Source organism: Nycticebus coucang, chromosome 2 (genome assembly GCF_027406575.1).
Source record: "Nycticebus coucang isolate mNycCou1 chromosome 2, mNycCou1.pri, whole genome shotgun sequence".
NCBI lineage: Eukaryota > Metazoa > Chordata > Mammalia > Primates > Lorisidae > Nycticebus > Nycticebus coucang.
Window position 1 is genome coordinate 42,815,917 of NC_069781.1, and position 17,690 is coordinate 42,833,606.

Consider the following 17,690-nt stretch of genomic DNA (forward strand, 5'->3'; position numbering starts at 1 on the left):
TGACCTTTCCTGACCTTGGAGGCAGGTCACATCTGGTATTGGGGAAACTTGGTCCCACTAGTGGCCCCAGTCCCAGGGATGAAGGCACAGCCTGAGTCAAACTCCACCCAGGAGCTCCTCACTGGGGAAGGAACTTGGTAAACTGAGGGAAGCCAATTTTAAGGATTTTCAATCCTTACTGATGTAAACTGACCCACTGATTATAAGAGCAGAATTTGTAATACCAAGGACTTACCAATGTCCAGTAAGTAGGTCAACAGCAGGGTTGGGCTGTCCTCTCTGTTCCTTCCCCCTATGTCAGGAGAATACAATTATACCAGATGGCATATGCTAGGTGGCCCTATAAGATTATAATATTGTGGGAGGCGCCTGTGGCTCAGTGAGCAGGACGCCGGCCCCACATACCGAGGGGTCAAACTGCAACAAAAAAATAGCTGGGTGTTGTGGCCAAGTAGTCCCAGCTACTCTGGAGGCTGAGGCAGGAGAATCGCCTAAGCCCAGGAGTTGGAGGTTGCTGTGAGCTGTGTGAGGCCACGGCACTCTACCGAGGGCAATAAAGAGAAACTCTGTCTCTACAAAAAAAAAAAAAAAAAAAAATTATAATATTGTATGTTTACTGTGCCTTTTCTGTGTTTAGATATGATTTGACACACGAATATTAGCGTTTAGGACAATAACATGCTATACAGGTGTATAGCCTGGAGCAATGCCATATACACCAGGGAGCCTTTTCATGTTGGAAGGCCCCATTAATCTAGCTGAAATTAAATAAGGCCACATTCAAGAAACTTCAATTAGATATACTTAACAATGTACATTATTTTGTAAAAATCTAACTAGTATGTACTTAGTAATTTCAAAAAAATGAAAACCTTATGTTAAAGTTCCTAACTTTTTTTTTTTGTTTTTTGGCCAGGGCTAGGTTTGAACCCACCACCTCTAGCATATGGGACCAGCGCCCTACTCCTTGAGCCACAGGCGCCACCCAAAGTTACCTAACTTTTTAACGACTTTGCTGTGTCTGCTTTTCATGGGAAAGTATTTGAATATTTGGTTGCAGCATAGAGGTCTGTAGTTTCAGTTGCTCATCTAGATGGGTATCAGTCATTGTGACCTTAACATCTTCATTTGAGTTAGGTAGGAGAATAGAGATTCACAGCAATAACTGATTGAAAAACAAGGAAGAATTTTTTTGGCATGTTGCAGAAGGCATGAAATCTACTGTATTTTTCCATACTTCAATTGGACCTTTTTTAGCATCAAACAATGACTTTAAAGTCTCATCTACTGAGAACTCAATTAATTCCATTTGTCGTTCTTTAGGTGCTTTGGTGATATCAACTAAATAAGGATGAAATGCTAATTTGAATGTGATGTCATGATTCTCGAAGTCAGTGAAACTTTCATTGTATTCTCCGATTAATAGGTCTATAACAGCTGAGTATTCTTCACATGATTTTCATATATTGTCCTGATCATCAATAACTTTTATTACTTGGGGAAAATGTTCATTTGAAATTTCCTTTTGAAGAAGAAGTGTTTTGGAAAAAAAATAGCTTTTTTTTTGTGGAGGCCCCATTAATCCTTCCAAAAAATAGGATTTTTTTTTTTTTGCCACATATCATATATAGACTTAGCTTTATCTTTTCTTAAATTATTAAATCATAGCTGTGTACATTAGTGTAGTCAATGGGGTACAATGTGTTGGTTTCATATACAATCTGAAATATTTTCTTTTTTTTTTTACTTTTTTTTTTTTTTTTTTGTAGAGACAGAGTCTCACCTTATCGCCCTCGGTAGAGTGCCGTGGCGTCACACAGCTCACAGCAACCTCCAAATCCCTGGGCTTAGGCGATTCTCTTGCCTCAGCCTCCCAAGTAGCTGGGACTACAGGCGCCTGCCACAACGCCCAGCTATTTTTTTGTTGCAGTTTGGCCGGGGCTGGGTTTGAACCCGCCACCCTCGGCCTATGGGGCCGGCGCCCTACCCGCTGAGCCACAGGCGCCTCCCCAATCTGAAATATTTTCATCAAACTGTTTAGCATAGCCTTCATGGCATTTTCTTAGTTATTGTATGAAGACATTTGAATTCTGCATTTAGTAAGTTTCGCCCATACCCATTCTAAGATGCACCGTAGGTGTGGCCCCACCTGTTACCCTCCCAACTTAGCTTTATCTTGCAAAGAAATATTCAAGTTGTTTTGATTTGACATGGTATCACACAGAAATGCTGCATTCCTATAGAATCTTCTTTCAATAATTCACATTGCTGATTCTGTTCCCACAGAGTTAAAATTTTGGCTAACATCTGTCCCTGTGATGGTCAATCCACTTTAGAATGATAAGGCAAATACACACTGAATACCTCATCATTCAACTTTAGCATTTTACCAAACTGATAATGCTGGTTACATTTGCATCAAGATAGTTAATAATACTTATAATGTGTTGCAAAGTGTTGCTTAAAATATGACTTTAGCACAGATTTTGCTGATGCATGATACAATGAAAAGAAATGAGAGCATCTGGACCTGTTAATACTTTATTTTCATTTCTGCACAAATAAACCCTTCATGTTTTCCTGTCATGGACAATGCGCCATCTGTACGTATATTCGCTAAATTTACCAAATTCAGTCCAACTTCATGACATTTACCTTGAAAGCTGTTGAAGATATCAGTTATCCATGTTCTGTTTGCAAGAGTGCCCAAAGAGAGTAAGAGAGGAGGTTAGATCCTTACCAGAAGGTCCTTTTGATTCAGAATGGGTATAAACTTGTCTCCCTGTAACATGGTTGGAAAGTGGAGTCACTGTCACCACTTTACAACAGGGATACATTCTGGAAAATGTATCATTTGGCAATTCTGTCTCTCCTTGTGCAAACATCACAAAGTGAACTTACACAAACCTAGATGGTACCGCCTAGGAGGGAGGAACCTGTGATCTTAAGGCCACATGTGGCCTTTTAGATCTTTAAGTGTGGCCTTTTGACTAAATCCAAATTTTATAGACCAAACCTTTTTATTAATACTTTTTGTCTTTTAAGTGTATTTTATTTTTGAAATGAATATATTTAAAATACCAAAGAATAAAATAAGTTTCAATGAAACCTCCCAGAGTGCTAGGATTACAAGCATGAGCCACCACAACCCGCCTCATGATTTAGTTCTAATTTCCCCCACCTGACTGGTGTCACTACTGCACAAGGCTGGTTGGCCAGAGTTTATGGGAAGTCAAGTATACCAGTCTGTTATTAGATTTTGACAACAGTGCACTGAGTTTCTGTTTGAAGTGGAATTTGTGAATACCTGCACTGCTTGACAGTACATTTAAATTCTGTGAAAGAAGACCAAGAGAATGCTGAAGGAAGAAACAGATTTTTTTTTTTTTGAGAGTCTTACTCTGCTGCCCAGGCTAGAGTGCCCAGCTCACAGCAACCTCAAACTCCTGGGTTCAAGTGATCCTCCTGCCTCAGACTTCTGATTAGCTGGGAGGACAGGCCCCTGCCACAAGCTTGTCTAATTTCTTTTTCTATTTTAGTAGAGACAAGGTCTCACTCTTGCTAAGCCTGGTCTCAAATTCCTAAGCTCAAGGGATCCACCCACCTTAGCCTCCCAGAATGCTAGGATTACAGGTATGATCTACTATTGCCCAGCCAAGAAAATAGATTTTTTAATGAGGTTTAGGAATTGCAATATTATCTCGTTTCTGCTAAGAATAAGACGATTTGCTTATTTTATGATACTGAAACATCAACATTAAAGAAATTCAATGCTCTTCAGTATTATAACACTTACAAGGACCACAAATATTTTAAATTAGAGGGAGAGGCATGAAAGATTTTATTGCAGAAATTAAAAGATGAAAAGAAAAAGCAAAGATGATTTTTTTTAAAGCAGCAGTAAGACCTGGAAATAACCAGGGAAGCAATTTATAAAGTATTAGACTATTATAAAGTATTAGACACTTCATTAAATATGAAGCGTCCAATTTTGAATCAAAATTTATCATATCTCAAACAAGAAGCAGTACAGTTATTCAAAGTGTAAGCCTAAACTATTGACACACTTTTGCCATCTTTTTTTCTTTTTCTTTAGAGATGGGGTCTTGCCATATTGCCCAGGCTGGAGTGCAATGGCTATTCACAGGCATGGTCCCACTATTGATCAGCACGAGAGTTTTGACCTGCTCTGTTTCCCACCTGGGCCAGTTCCCCGCTCCTTACTCAACCTGGTGACCCCCTGCTCCCAGGAGGTCACCATATTGATGCCAAACTTAGTGCAGACAGGGATTGGCATAGCACACTACAGCCCAGAACTCCTGGACTCAAGCAATCCTCCTGTCTCAGCCTCCCGAGTAGCTGTGACTACAGGCGCGCACCACTGCATCCGGCAGTTTTGCCATCTTAACAGTAGCTTGTGTGTGCCACAGAGAAGAAACTTGGAAAGCAAGTGGCAATGAAATCAGAAAAGCCATTTTTCACAGCTTGTTGAGAATTGAGTATTTTTCCTTGCAAGAAGTGGTCCAAAGCCTAGAAGAAGTGGTTGGTGTAAAGTTTAGTGAATATAGTGGATGACAGTGAGTTTCTAAGTCCAGTTTCTATAGTTTGAGCAGCATTGTTTGTGCAACGCTTGGTGGAGCGTTGTCTTGCAAGAGGATTGGTCTGTCCCTATGGACAATTTTCGACTGCTTAATCACAAGCATCCACACCATGTTATCCATTTGGTTGCAGTAGATACTTGCTATAATCTGTTGTCCAGGTTTCATGAAATTGTAGAGGATAATATCAGTGCTGGACCACTAAGCAGACATCATTAGCATGTTTTTGATGAATATTCCATTTTGGACTGTGTTTTGGCACTTCATCTTCATCCAACTGTTGTGCTGAATACTTGTAATTGTCAAAGAGAATCTCTGTTCATCACAGGTCATAAAACAGTGTAGAAATGGGTTGTCTTTATGTTGTGACAGCAAAGAAAGGCAGGCTTTGAGATGATTTCTCTTGTATGCTCGTTTAATTTTTATTTATTTATTTTTGAGATAGAGACTCACTTTGTCACCCTGGATAGAGTGCTGTGGCATCATAGCTCACAGCAACCTCAAACTCTTGGGTTCAAAGCGATTCTCTTGCCTCAGCCCCCCTGGTAGCTGTGACTACTGGTGCTGCCACAATGCCTGGCTATTTTTTTCTCTCTCTTGTTCAGGCTGGTCTTGAACTTGTGAGCTCAGGCAATCCACCTGCCTTGGCCTCCCAGAGTGCTAGGACCACAGGCATTAGTGTTTTTAAGATCAAGAAGTTTGTGCTGTGGCTTACACAAAAAGTATATGATTTATTTGAATAAGCTTCATACAGGCATGAGTGCTGTTAGCTATGAGTCCAACACTAACTAATCAATAATATATATTAAATAAGGTGTCATTCAACAGAAACACATAAAACAGTTATGTAATTTTTTCTTTTTTTTTTGAGACAAAGTCTCACTATGTCACCCTTGGTAGAGTGCTGTGGCATCACAGCTCATAGCAACCTCAAAGTCTTGGGCTTCAGCAATTCTCTTGCCTTAGCCTCCCAAGTAGCTGGAACTATAGGCGCCCACCACAACACCCAGGTGTTTTTCTATTATAGTTGTCATTATTGCTTAGCTGGCCCAGGCTGAGTTCAAACCCACCAACCTCAATGTATGTGGCTGGCACCATAACCACTGTGCTAAGCCTAAAACAGTTATGTATTGATGAAAAGTTGTCACCTGAGGCTTGCAGGAATCTAAGCCTGTATTTCTCCTAGGATCAATGGTTCAGTATTTGCTAATTCAGTGTTCCTGTAACTTTATTGAACATAACTATCATAAATAATGAGACTCAGCTGTACTATAGGCCTAAAAGAACCAGCTTTTGGTTTTGTTGATTTTCTCTGTTGTTTTACCACTTACTATTTCATTGATCTTTTTTTTTTTCGAGACAAGGTCTGGCTCTGTTGCCCAGGCTAAAGACTGAACTTCTGGCTCAAGCAATCTACCTCAGCCTCCTGAGTAGCTAGAACTACAGGCATGTGGTGCATATAGTTTATTTATAACAACATAAATAATGCCCAGCTAATTAAAAAAAATTTTTTTTTGTAGAGATGAGGTCTTGCCATGTTACCCAAGCCGGTCTCAAATTCCTGTCCTCAAGTGAGCCTCCCATCTCAGCCTCCTAAAGTGCTGGGCTTATAGGAGTGATCCACTGTACACAGACTGATTTATCGTTTTTGTTTGTTTGTTTGTTTTTTAATTTTTCTTCTGCTTACTTTGGGCTTAATTTGTTACTTTTTCCAGTTTATTTAGGTGGAAGCTGAGGTCATCGATTTTAAACTTTCTTCTTTAACATAAACATTTAAGGGCGGCACCTGTGGCTCAAAGGAGTAGGGCTCCGACCCCATATGCCGGAGGTGGTGGGTTCAAACCCAGCCCCGGCCAGAAACTGCAAAAAAAAACCAAAACAAACAAAAAAATCCATAAGCATTTAATGCTGTAATTTCCCCTCTAAGCCTATGTTTGGCTGTGCATTACCAAATTTGATACATTGTGTTTTCATCTTCATTCAGTTCAAAATAATTTCTAATTTTCTGCATGACTTATTCTTTGGTTTACGGGATTTATTTGTTTATTTATTTATTTATGACAGAGTCTCACTCTGTTGCTAGAGTGCCGTGACATCAGTCTAACTCACAGCAACCTCAAACTCCTGACTCAAGTGAGCCTCCTGCCTCTCAGGCTCCTGAGTAGCTGGGACTACAAGCTCCTGCCACAACACCTGGCTAATTTTTCTATGTTTAGTAGAGAGCGGGTCTCAGGCTGGTCTTGAACTCCTGAGCTCAAGCGATCCTCTCACCTCAGCCTCCCTGAGTGCTGGATTGCAGGCGTGAATCCCTGCACCCAGTTTATGGGTTATTTAAAAATGTTATTTAGTCTCTACATTTGGGAACTTTTCTAATATCTTTCTGTATTGATTCCCACTTAATCCTTTTATGGCCAGATAATGAACTTTGTATGCTTTGAATCCTTTCACATTTACTGAGAATTGTTTTATGGCCTGGAATGGGGCTTGTTGTGATAAATACTCTCTGTACTCCTAAAAAGACTGTTCTGTTGTTATTGGGTAGAATGTGCCACAAACCCAGGTGAGGTAATTGATGAGGGTAATTGATGGTACTGTTCAGGTCTTTTATAGCCTTACTAATTTTCTGCCTACTTTTCTATCAAATATTAAGTGAGGGATATTGAGATCTTCAGCTGTAATTGTAGATTGATCTATTCCTCCTTCAGGTCCTATCAATTTTGCTTCACATACTTTGAACTTTTTCATTAGAAGCATAAACATTTATGATTCTTATATTATCTTGATAAATTTATTGTTTTATCATTATGAGAGAACTGTATCTCGGGTGATAGTCCTTCCTGTGCAATCTACTTCGTCTGATATTAGTATAGACATTCGAACTTTCTTTCATTTAATATTAATAGGTTCATTCAGTTTCTATCCTTTAAATTTTTTTCTTCTTTTAGCAAACTCACAAGACTACTGTTTTAAACAATAAAACACAATATTGGTTTTGTATTTTATAGGTTTAGTGGCATAAAAACTTGATTTTGATGTATTTGGAAGGTTCAGTATATGGTGTGGTATGATATACAAAATTTGCACACATAGGCAAAAAAAGTATGTTTTTTGTTTTATTGTAATGTCATTTACACTAACTCCCTTGCAACTACATGGTCTGTGAAATATCAAAATACAAAGTTCATATGACTAATGTACAACCTTGGACATGTTACACGACATTGTAAATCAAGGATAGTAACAGTATCTTCTTCATAGGATGGTTGTGAGAATAAACGTGATAACACATGTAAAATACTTAGAACAGGGGCAGCGCCTGTGGCTCAGTGAGCAGGGCGCCGGCCCCATATACCGAGGGTGGCGGGTTCAAACCCAGCCCCGGCCAAACTGCAACAAAAAAATAGCCGGGCATTGTGGCGGGCGCCTATAGTCCCAGCTGCTCGGGAGGCTGAGGCAAGAGAATCACTTAAGCCCAGGAGTTGGAGGTTGCTGTGAGCTGTGATGGCACAGCACTGTACTGAGGGCGACAAAGTGAGATTCTGTCTCTAAAAAAAAAAAAAAAATACTTAGAACAGCTGTTGATACATAATAAGCACTATAGAAATGTGTAACATGACTCCATCCTTTAACTATTGTTTTTCTTTTTGAGTCTACAAGCTTCTGCAGACCATCTTTTAACTTTTAACCTGTTTCCTTATATTAAAAGTGGACAGTCCCACCAACAGTGTATAAGCACCCCTTTCTTTCTGCATGGATAAAGAAAATGTGACATATATATGGAGCACTATTCAGCCATAAAAAGGAATGAAAAAACATCATTTGCAGCAGCGTGGAGGGAACTGGAGACCATTATGCTTAGTGAAGAATCTCAGAAACGGAAAACCAAACCCTGTGTGTTCTCACTAATAAGTGGGAGCGAATAGATGGTCCACACAGGCACGAAGATACAAAGGAGGTGAGAAATGAAGAAGGGGGGCACGCAGGAGGCGGGGTGTGGGATCGCCCCTGCTCATGGGCACACCACAAGCTCTGACTCAAGCATTGCATCCCCTTAATTCATATTTTGAAGTAAAAAGGAATTTTAAAAATGGGCAACTTGCAGTTGGCAGGATGATGTTGGGTCTTTTTATCCAGTCTGACAATATCTGTCTTTTCATTTATGTTGAGGCTGTGTATACTTGGGAACATTGTTTTGAAATTTAGATGGGACAAATACAAAAACTGACCAAACATTAGGCCTTAAAGTAAACCATAATAAATTCCTGAAAGTAGAAAAATTTCAGTCAAATTTCCTGAACACAACATAATACAACTAAAACTTAATAACAAAAGGTTAACCAACAATTTTGAATCATCTGGGAAATTTTTGAAAAGCTTCCCTAGAGCACTGAAAGACAAAAATCAACATAGATGTTTAGAGCCTGGCATGGTGATGAGCCAGTTACTTGGGAGACTTGACAGAGGAGGGTTGCTTGAGCCAGGAGGTCAAGGTTGCAGTATGCTGTGAGTGCCTGTGGATAGCCGCTGCCTCGGCCTGGGCACCACAGTGAGAGACCCTATCTCTAAAAACAAACACGAAAACACCCTCCCACCCCACCAGATGTTTAGAGATGAATCACAGTTATAATACTCCATAAAGGTCGAGAGTGTGAAGCATGGGTTTGAAGTCACGTAGCCCAAGTCCAAGCTCTACCACCCACCGACTGCATCTTTTCTGAGGGTGTGAGCTCCTCCCTGTCTGTTTCTTCTTCTGTAAAATGAAAGTAGTGATACTTAGATTTCTTTTTAAAGATTAAATGAGATGCAATGAAACATCACTCTTTAAATGCCATTTATTTGCCTGTGTGTAATATTTCACTGTCACAATTTTGATTGTAAATAAGTAACTTTCTTTCTCTATATAGAGTGAGCCCAAATTCAGTTTCAGTCAAGGAAACTCAGTCATATCTACTTTCTTTAGGAGAACTATTCAAGCAATTCAGAATCTTTCTGGCTCCTCTCCACACTTTTGAGTCACCCTCCCCAGACTCAGATACTTGGGAAGGAACATCTGTTTAGCTGTTTAGCCACAAGCCTTCACAGAAAGAGAACAGAGGATATTCCGTTTCCCCCACCTCTATAGTTACGGGTACAGACTTTTACACTCAAAGAGAGAGTTTGTCACATGCTGAACATCCCCAAACCAGCAAATGTCTACTATATCTCCGGTCTCAGAAAGGGGGATTTTGTTTCTGTCCTAAATCTGTTCTCCCATGACTCAGCCTCTTCTCAGTGTCTAAGTTCTCACATCATCATGAATTCTTCCCCCAGTTGTGTTTATGGTACAAAATGTGCTTTAAGCCTTCCAGGCTCTGGCTTTTGATCTGCAGAGAGTTTTGGAATAAAAAATTCACTGTAAAAGCCAATGGATGCAAGGCTATAGCAACTACAAAAGCGGGGGAAAGAAAAACCTTGGCAGAAAATCTCCTTATTTTATCCTGTCATGCTTTCTTTTTTTTTTTTTTTTTTTTTTTTGTAGAGACAGAGTCTCACTTTATGGCCCTCGGTAGAGTGCCGTGGCCTCACACAGCTCACAGCAACCTCCAACTCCTGGGCTTAAGTGATTCTCTTGCCTCAGCCTCCCGAGTAGCTGGGATTACAGGCGCCCGCCACAACGCCCGGCTATTTTTTGGTTGCAGTTTGGCCGGGGCCCGGCTTGAACCCACCACCCTCGGCATATGGGGCCGGCGCCCTACTGACTGAGCCACAGGCGCCGCCCCTGTCATGCTTTCTTTATTAGGGTTACTGGAAGATAAAGGGGACGCAGCCAAAGGTGTACTTAGAGGAAAATACACAGTATGATGAGTATGAACATAGGTGTTGAGTTAGACTTGGGTCCAACTCTGCTACCCCGATTCCCCAAAAATAAGACATCCCCGAAAATAAGACCTACTTACAGGAAAGATAAGACATCCCCTGAAAATAAGACCTAGCGCATCTTTGGGAGCACACCTTAAAATAAGACACTGTCTTATTAGCTAGATGTGTGACCTTGAAGAAATTATCTAATTTCCTCAAGTCTTAGCTGCATCTGTAATGATGCTAATAATACTATTTGTCTCATAAAGGCTGGGCACAGTGGCTCACACCTGTAATTCTAGCATTCTGGGAGGCCAGGACAGGAGGATTTCTTGGGCTTGGGAGTTCGAGACCAGCCTGAGCAAGAGTGAGATCCTATCTCTACTAAACAAAAATAGGAAAATTAACTGGGCGTCATCACGGGGACATATAGTCCCACCTACTTGGGAGGCTAAGGCGGGAGGATTGACTGAACCCAGGAGTTTGAGACTACTGTGAGATAGGCTGATGCCACAGAACTCTAGCCTAGGCAATGGAGTGAGATTCAGTCTCAAAAAAAAAAAAATGCTATTTGTCTCATGAAGAAGTTGTGAGAATTCCATGAGACAAATAGCATTGAGATAATTCATTTAAGAGAGATAATTCATTTAAAGCACTTGGTTCTAAACCTCTGTGATAGGAATCCTTGGAGAATCTTGAGAAAGTGGACCAGGAACATTCTTGGTCATTCTTGGTTGGTCACTTGTCACAGGAACAAGACACACAAGACTCAAGACGTTTTAGTCCCATGAGATAGTAGTGTAAGATATGGCTGGTGCAGTGATTCACACCTGGAATCACATCTCATCACTCTGGAAGGCCGAGGTGGGAAGATCCTTTGACCTTAGGAGTTCAAGACCAGCCTAAGAGAGAGGGCAAGATGCTATTTCCACTAAAATAGAATAATTAGCCTGGCATGGTGGCAGGTGCCTGTGGTCCTGACTAATCTGGAGGCTGGAGTGGGAGGATCGCTTGAACACAGGGGTTTGAGGTTGCTGTAAGCTAGGCTGATGCCATGGAACTCTAGCCTGGGCAACAGAATGAGACTGTCTCAAAAAAAAAAGTGTAAAAGTGTAATGGAATATGGGGTATTTGCTAGCCTTTACATTTTGCTGACTGGTAATATAATATTTCTATTAGTGTACAGACCAAATTCATCTCTCAGTATTCCAAATGGGAAAGAAAAACTATAGTTAGATGACATCTCTGGCAACCCTGGATCAAGGATTGTAGGAAGGTAGAAAGGAGAGAAGTAGTGACCAGAAGTCATGCCGATAGGGCTAACGTGCAGATAAGCCTCTTATCGTTTCCCTTTCCTTTTTTTTTTTTTTTTTTCTGTAGAGACAGAGTCTCATTTTATTGCCCTCGGTAGAGTGCCGTAGCGTCACACAGCTCACAGCAGCCTCCAACTCCTGGGCTTAGGTGATTCTCCTGCCTCAGCCTCCCAAGTAGCTGGTTGTTCCCCTTTCCTATCAGAGGGGCTCATCACGTCTACTCAGAGCATTGAAACCAGTAAGGAGAGAAGATTCACCATCAAAGAGCTGAGAAAAAAGTACAGATAGTAAGTTATTATTATTATTATTATTTTTTTTTTTTTTGTAGAGACAGAGTCTCACTGTACCGCCCTCGGGTAGAGTGCCGTGGCGTCACACGGCTCACAGCAACCTCTTAACCTTTGGGCTTACGCGATTCTCTTGCCTCAGCCTCCCGAGCAGCTGGGACTACAGGCACCCGCCACAATGCCCGGCTATTTTTTTGTTGCAGTTTGGCCGGGGCTGGGTTTGAACCCGCCACCCTCGGCATATGGGGCCCGCGCCCTACTCACTGAGCCACAGGCGCCGCCGATAGTAAGTTATTATTATATAATACTGCTTTGATTCAAAAATAAAGAGTATTTAATGAAAATCCCTTCTTAGGGCCGGGCGTGGTGGCTCATGCCTGTAATCCTAGCACTTTGGGAGGCAGAGGCAGGTGGATTGCCTGAGCTCACAGGTTCAAGATCAGCCTGAGCAAGAGTGAGACCCCCTCTCTAAAACTAGCTGGGTGTTGCAGCAGGCGCCTGTAGTCCTAGCTACTCAGGAGGCTGAGGCAAGAGAAGCACATGAGCCCAAGAGTTTGAGGTTGCTGTGAGCTATAATGCCATGGCACTCTACTGAGGGTGACAAAGTGAGACTCTGTCTCAAAAAAAAGAAAGAAAGAAAGAAAAAAGAAAGAAAGAAAATCCCTTCTTATATAATATCTGTATCTTAAAATTCTGAATCTTATATTCATTGACTTATAAAAATAATCTACTGCCTATTACCTTAATTTGAGAAGATTCTCCCATGATCTTTTTATTTTTATTTATATTTTTTGAGACAGAGTTTCACTATGTGGCCCTCGGTAGAGTGCCATGACGTCATGGCTCACAGCAACCTCAAACTCTTGGATTTAAGTGATTCTCTTGCCTCAGCCTCCCAAGTAGCTGGGACTACATGTGCCCCTCACAATGCCTGGCTATTGTTTTTGGTGGGGTAATTGTCATTGTTGCTTAGCAGGCCGGGGCTAGGTTCAAACCCGCCAGTCCTGGTGTATGTGGCTGATGCCCTAACCACTGGGATTGGGTGGTGAGATTCTCTCTTGATCTTTGATAAAAATTTTTCCTAGGGTGGCACCTGTGGCTCAAAGGAGTAGGACGTCGGTCCCATATGCCAGAGGTGGTGGGTTCAAACCCAGCCTTGGCCCCAAACTGCAACAACAACAACAACAACAACAACAAAATTTCCCTAAAATGAAACAGATGGTCAGTAAATCTTAAATACTATTATATTACATATTTACAAAGACAGAAATAAATTAAGTGTTGAACTAAAGGACTTAAATAACAAAAAACAAATGAAAGAAAAGAACCATAAAGAAACATTGAATGAATGTGGAAGTGTTCAGGGCTAAATGCAGTGAAAAGCACTCTGTTTTAGAAAGTGAGCTGGCAAGCAGTGTCAGTTGCTTTTATGATTCCTGTTACTCTTTGGACCTGTCTGCTCAAACCTGCCTGCCTTATCAGTCTGACTTGGCCTCGACCCTGCTTCACTCTGGTCACCCCCTGGTACCTGCCCATCTCCATAGCTCTCTCCCGTATGGCTGGCTCCGTCCCTGAGAGACACAAATCCTGCTCAGCTGTCTTGTATCAAGGAAAGCCCTGAGCCCTGGTGACGGCTTTGCCCTGACTCACTGTGCAGCCTCAGGGTAGTACTTGTGGTCTCTGGGCCTGGTTCCTTCAGTGTACACAGACCAATGGATGTGTCAGAGGTCTTGAGAGACTGAAGTCAAATACACACAATGCTGTGCATGCCAGAGCTATCCAGGCTGGTCAGAAGAGCTGTAAGGGCCTGGGGGTAGAGGCTTTGGATGATCCCTGAGCCTGGCATTCAAGCCCTGCATATGGGGTCTGCCTTACAGCTTTCTTCGCCTCGCACTCCTGCCCCCAGCATGTCACAGTACTCCCTCAGGGACAGTCGGACTCTTCTATTTCTGCACCTTTGCTCAGGCCCTACCTCCTGCTCAGAATGCCTTTCCTCAAAGCCATCTGGCAGAGCCTCCTGATTTCTATCAGGCCCAGCTCAGACTGAACCCTCTTCTAGGAGCTTTCTGCCTTTCCTCTTATTAGGTTGTTATCTCCCCCTGCTCATACCTCCCACAGCATGCCACCTGTACAACTGGATACCTACCCCAACCTACCTTGTAAAGGCAAACTACAACCATGGGCGATATCAGTCAAGAACTCTTAGTTGTTGGCTTGGTGCCTACAGCTCAGTGGTTAGGGTGCCAGCCACATACACCGGAGCTGGCGGGTTCGAATCCAACTCAGGCTTGTCAAACAACAATGACAACTACAACCAAAAAATAGCCGGGCATTGTGGTGGGCGCTTGTAGTCCCAGCTACTTGGGAGGCTGAGGCAAAAGAATTGCTTAAGCCCAAGAGTTTGAGGTTGCTATGAGCTGTGACACCACAGCACTCTACCTAGGGCGACAAAGCGAGCCAGTAAAAAAAAAAAAGAACTCTTAGATGACAAACTTCCTTCTTAGAAACAAACTAAAGTCCCACTGCTTATACTTATATTAGGGTGAAGACAGCCTAATGATGTGATGCCATGGCAAGCTCGCTGACTCCTTGAGAAGTGAGCCTTGCCTGTGTGGGGGCATAGAGACCACACCTCCCACCCCCTGCTCTGAGCACCAAGCGTCACTTATCTAGCCTAGGTCAGGCAAGGCAGAAGAGGCCTTTGCATCGCAGATGGGATGGAAGTTTTAAAGCATCTGTGAGGAAGGCCTGAGAATTGAAGTGAAGTGGTTTAAATAACTGGAGGTGACATAGTTGTAGAATCAGACAGATACTGTTGTGGGGGTTCCACTACTAGATGGAAACAGGGGTCCACGTAGCACAGTGAGGGGTCAGTTACTAGAAAAATAAACCTATTTTGTATTTTTACTTTAACAAGTTGAGACCACAAAAGCACTGGCTTTCTACTGAAGCAAGCGCTGTTGGTTGCCGCGTGGCTGCCCTGTGCCTTCGTACTTGCTGTACTCAATCACGACTTGTTTGGGCAGCAATGTGTGTGGTCCTGGTCTGAGCCACTGTGGCCATGCTGCTCCCCTTGGCCAGTCGAGGTGTGGCAATACCACCCAGGCTTGGCCGAGGAGGTACGAGGGATGAATGAGGGATCCCTGAGAAGTATTTTTCTTATTCACATGAAGCACAAGTGGCAACAGAAGGCAGTGGGCTCTCGTCTCCTTTCTTCTCAGCTTGGCACTCCAGTAGCCACCATGAGGTCATGAAGACAGAGCTGTGATCTCTTTATCATAGACATAAGATGAGGACTTGTGGCATAAATGACATGTATTCACCCTGCTTGGCCTACAGAAAAATAATGACTTATGAGAGACCATCTATTTAAGGTCATCTAGTGGCAATCAAGTCTCCTCTGTCCTTTTAGAAAGCTCCGATTGAGCTTATCTTAGTCTGTTCAGCCTGCTGTAACAAAATACTATAAACTGGGTAGCTTGTAAACAACAGAATTTTTTTTACTGGTTCTAGAGGCTGGGATGTCCAAGATCAAGGAAGATTTATTGTCTGTTTAGTGCCCATTTCCTGGCTCATAAATGGCACCTTTTTACTGTGTCCTTACATGGTAGAAAGGGCAAAGGTCTCTCTCAGGCTTTTGTATAAGGGCACTAATCACATTCATGAGGGCTCCTCCCCTATGACCTAGTCACCTCCCAAAGGCCCCATCTCCTAGTGCCATCACCTCCAGGGTAAGGATTTCAACATAAAAATTTTGGAGAGACGCAAATATTCAGACCATAGCAGAGCTGGCTCTGGATCTAAGCATTTAAGAGGCAAGCAAAATCTTCCTCAAGCTGACCTACTTTTTGCACTAACAGATTTAAATATTCTGCCCTTGTCACAGTCTCTCCTGAACTTGGTTGACACTTTTGCTCTGGGTCTAACAATTATTTTATTATTTGTCACTTCAGATAACTTGCTTTTTCAATAAGCCACTGTTATAAAGCACTCTGTCAGTAGTTACTGGACTCTGGTGGCTGACGTGTACAGCATCCCTAGGTGTGTGCCTGGCCTGGGGGTGGGGTACTGCTGAGTGTCACAGGTTGAATTGGCTTGGGGAATAATGGCCTGGTAGAGATATGCGTGTTCCCCAGAGGATACCTCTGGCAAAAGGCTTCTAAATCTATTTTATTTGCCTTAGTGGGAAATAAAAATCTTTTTATTTGCCTGATGTTCCCCTGACTTTCCTTCTCTGCCATAGAGGGGGGCTTGTGACCCAGGCCAGACCAACGATCCTGTTAGGGTCCATTCCCAATTACTTTCTGTAGAATGGACAGGGAGCTATTTCATGTTTTTCTAGAATCTGTTTCATTACCCATGACGACAGAAAACCAAATCTTTGTCTAGAATCCACTTTTCACACAATTACCTCACCTTCTAATTTGTCTTCCTCCTGTAGAACTGCTTTCTCTTGGACTTCCAGCCCAGTTCTCTGGACTCCTTGTTACCAGACTCTGGCAAAATTATAGGACACAGGAACCTCATTTCTCTCTCCCCCTATAGCCCTAGTTCTTTCCCATAGGATCTCAAGTCCTCTTCCAGACTTATGCACCTGGCTCTGGGTAGAACGCTGGAGAGCCATTCATCAGGGGTGCCACCTGCTCCTGTGCTGCGAAGCCACTGATGGTCTATGAGGCAGCCACCTGCTGAGGAGCATTTCTCCCTGAACTGACCTGACCTGCACTTATTCTCTCACCACCATTTTTGAAGTTTTCATGATTGTGTCCCAAAAGCAGGACCAGCTTTTACACTTTTCTTTCTCTGGATATACCCTCCCCCGCCACAACATGCCAAACCCAAGTACTCTTCTCATTTCTCTTATTTCTTTAGCAGACCATGAAACTTCTATGGGTTTTCTACTAAAAAATCATAGACATAAGATGATTGTCAATCCTGGCTGTTGTCCTATCCTGATAAGAAAAGACCTCTATGTTTGACAGAATTATTCAAAGTATTTATTGGCTTTCCCTGCAACACACACACAAACACCATGGGAAGATTATACATCCCCACACTTTACCCTCAGGAGGGGCCATGTGAATTGCTTTGGTCAAAAAAACATAGGCAGAAACGACAGTGTCACTGTTGAGTACACTTAAGAGCAGGTTATGTCTCTTTTCTCCCCTTTGTGAGGACACTGGAATAGGTCTGGAATGAAGATGGTGTCAAGAGCCTCAGCTGACCCACAATGGACCTGTAGACATGATAGAAGGCTCTGTTGTTATAAGCCACTGAAGTGTCAGGGAGTCAGCCTAAGCTGATTGACACAACTTCTCAGGTCCCATCAACGTGCTCTTCATCTCCATAGTTCCCTCCACCGCAGGCTGTACCCTGAAGCTACAACATCAGGCCCAATGCAGTGGGGGGGGGGTGTAGAACTGTGTAGTAAGTCACTGGAACTTAGAAGGCCTGAAGCTCTCTCTGACCTGAAGGCCTAAAGCTGGGGTCTTTGTACTTAACACCCTCTGCCTCTGGTCTGACCAGGTCTGTCCTAATTGGCTGGCTATCCCCAGGCCCTGGGGTTAGGATAATAATACTCCATGACTTCTTATTCCAGAGCAAAGGACACAGCTCACCCAAGGGTGATGAGTGGTTTCATTCTGAATGTCCAC